Source organism: Monodelphis domestica, chromosome 1 (genome assembly GCF_027887165.1).
Source record: "Monodelphis domestica isolate mMonDom1 chromosome 1, mMonDom1.pri, whole genome shotgun sequence".
Classification (NCBI taxonomy): domain Eukaryota; kingdom Metazoa; phylum Chordata; class Mammalia; order Didelphimorphia; family Didelphidae; genus Monodelphis; species Monodelphis domestica.
Genome location: NC_077227.1, coordinates 601,103,664 through 601,106,725, shown reverse-complemented (window position 1 = coordinate 601,106,725; position 3,062 = coordinate 601,103,664). Strand labels below are relative to the sequence as shown.

The 3,062-nt window shown below is 36.0% G+C and overlaps 1 pseudogene; it reads right to left on the bottom strand.

Annotated features, from left to right (window-relative positions):
- Window positions 1–449: 449 nt before the first annotated feature.
- On the bottom strand, window positions 450–1,802 carry LOC100617485 (dihydrolipoyl dehydrogenase, mitochondrial-like; annotated as a pseudogene).
- Between the last annotated feature and the right edge of the window lie 1,260 nt (window positions 1,803–3,062).

Sequence of the window (3,062 nt, the reverse complement as noted above, 5' to 3'; positions counted from 1 at the left end):
CAAAAATATTGTATGATGGTGAACTGTGAAGGATTAAACCATTATCAGCAACGCAAGATTCCAAAATGACTCAATGGACCCATGATGAAAAATGCCTCAGCCAAAGAAGGAACTGTTGGATTCTGATTACACATCAAAGCATTCCATTTTTTCACCCTATTTCCTTCATGAGTTTCTTTTTATATATGAGATATTTGTCTTCTTTCATGGCATGAGAAATATGAATATATATATATATATGTATATATATATATATTGAATGGCAGCACTGGCCTAACCTCTATATTTACATATTATTTTTCTAGGCATTTTGTTGTAGTTTTCACACAGGTATGCCTCCTTTCTTCTCTGACTTTGTTCCTCATAACTTTTCAGTGTCTAGTATGCTCTGAATTCAGCAGTAATAATTGTAATGTGTCAAGGAAGTTCATACCCTCCCCCTCCTGAGTAGCTTGACCTGTCCATCAAACATTCCTGACATAACACAACTTTCCAACTTTGTACTCAACACCCTCTTCTTTTAATTGCTCCTCTGATTTACCAACCCATGCAACTTCAGGATGTGTATAGATCACTGAAGGCACACAATTGTAGTTAATGTGTACAGCACCACCAGCCATCCCTTCAATGCAAATAATGCCTTCATCTTCTGCATTGTGAGCTAACATGGGACCAGCAATTACATCTCCAATGGCATAGATATTTGGAATTTTGGTTTGGAATCTGGTATTGACTGGGATTCTACCTTTGGGATCTAGCTCAATTCCAAGTTCTTCCAGTCTCAGATTTTTGGTGAAGGGTCATCAGCCAATACAAACCAAGAGTAAATCACAAGTGATAACTTCAGCTTTTCCACCAGAAGCAGCTTCAATTGCTACATCAATCTTTCCATCTGGTTTCTTGGTAGTCCCAGTAACTTTAGTATTTAATTTAAATTTAAATCCTTGTTTTTGAAGGATTCGCTGAAAATTTTTTGAAATTTCCATATCAATTCCCATGCCACCAACATGACCCAAGAACTCAACTGCTGTCACATCAGAACCAAGTCGTTGCCAAACTGAACCCAGTTCCACACCTATTACTCCTGCACCAATGACAATCATCTTTTCTGGAACTTTTTTTAAGGATAAAGCACCTGTTGATGATACAATTGTATCTTCATCAATCGTGATTCCAGGAAAGGGAGCAACTTCTGAACCTGTGGCTATGAGAATGTTCTTTGTATTGATAACCTAAGAGCTGCCATCAGATTTTGTTGCTGTAACCTGATTTTTGCCCATTATCTTTCCAAATCCATCCACACAGGTAACCTTATTTTGCTTAAATAAATGAGCAATTCCACCAGTTAAAGCCTTTACTACACCACGCTTTTGCTCTATCATCTTCTCTAAATTCAAGCGGATTTCTGAAATTTCAATTCCTCTTGAGGCAAAATCTTTTTGAGTCAAATGATAAAAATGTGAGTTATTCAATAAAGCTTTAGAAGGAATACATCCAACATTCAAACAAGTTCCATCAAGTGTTTCATTTTTTTCAACACAGACTGTCTTAAAGCCAGGTTGAGCAACTTTAATAGCAGCAACATATCCTCCAGGACTAGAACCTATGACTGTTACATCAGCATCAATTGGTTGATCTGCATAAGTCCTCAGAGGCACTGCAAAAATCCCTGGTAGGCCATGAGGTATTCGACTGAAATGACCTCTCTTGGCTAAGGCACAGGACACGCAACTCCAGCTCTGCATTTTTCTCTCGGATGACCCTACCGCCTCAGTATTCACCTCCACCAAAGGTTATTCCTCAGCTGCCTTTTTTTTTTGGTGTTTTTTAAAAGATCTTTGCTTTTTTAATTTTTAATTTGGTATTTTAGTAGTTTCCTATATATAAGAAGAAATCTTATTTGATCCATATATCATGTTAATGTTTCTAAGTTTTATAACATACTGAATTATTAATATAGTAGTACATATGTATAACATAAATAAGTAAATATTCACATACAATGGTAGTGTGTTCAAAACTTTTTTAATTGGTAGTACAAAGTAAAAAAGGTTTAGAAACCACTTGTCTAGAGAACATATCCACCAGAAATTCTTCCCAGCACTTTAAATTCAACTTATCTTAAATTAAACTCATCATCTTCTCCCCTACACCTTCCTCAACTTCTTAATGTTAATGGAAAGATTTTCTTCCCAATCACCTACGCTTATAACCTTGAAGTCATCTTGGACTCCTCTCTCCTCTCTCGCTCTCACATCAAACCAGTTGCAAAGTGCTGTTGTTGCTACTGCTGTCTCATTGGTTCTTCCTCTATATTCCTACTGCAAAGATCTTAATTCAGGTTTCCATATTTAGAATGTAAGTTCTGTTCAAATAAAGATTGTTTTATTTGTTGTTTCTATATCCAAAGTGCTTAGCACAATGCCTGGGACATAGTGGGTGATGAGTATATTCTTGTTCTCTGACTGATGTATTGATTTCAGACTTTTTGCTTAATTAAAATGGATTCCTGAGCTCATTGGTATAGGTACTCCCTGCAAACATGTAGATTGCAAAGAGATTAGTGAAAGAAGTGGAAATGGAATCCTATGGCCAAAAATTAAACAAGGGGAATTAACTCAGGCAGATGTTCTTCAAGAACAAAATTTTTATTACAGACACAAATTATCTCCATGATGGAGAAAAGAAAGAACTGGCTTAAATGTTCAATGTGTTATATACAAGGGATTCAATCAACTTAGTTGTTTTAAGAGGATTATATTTTTATTTTACTAATTTTTAATTTTGGTTAACATTTTGTTTTTTACTTTACCTTTACTATTTCTGGATGCATTCTTTCTCTTTCCCTATGCAACATAGAATGAAAAAAAGGGGTAGGAGAAGCAAATCAGCAAAACTACCCAACACATCAACGAAGCCCAAGATGATATGCAATGTTCCCCACCTTTAGTCTCCACCCCCACTTCAACTCCCCAACTCTTGCAAAGAAGACAGAAGGCATATTTTTCTCATCTCTTCTTTTAGGCAAGCCTGGTCATATAATTACACATTATGCAATCCCA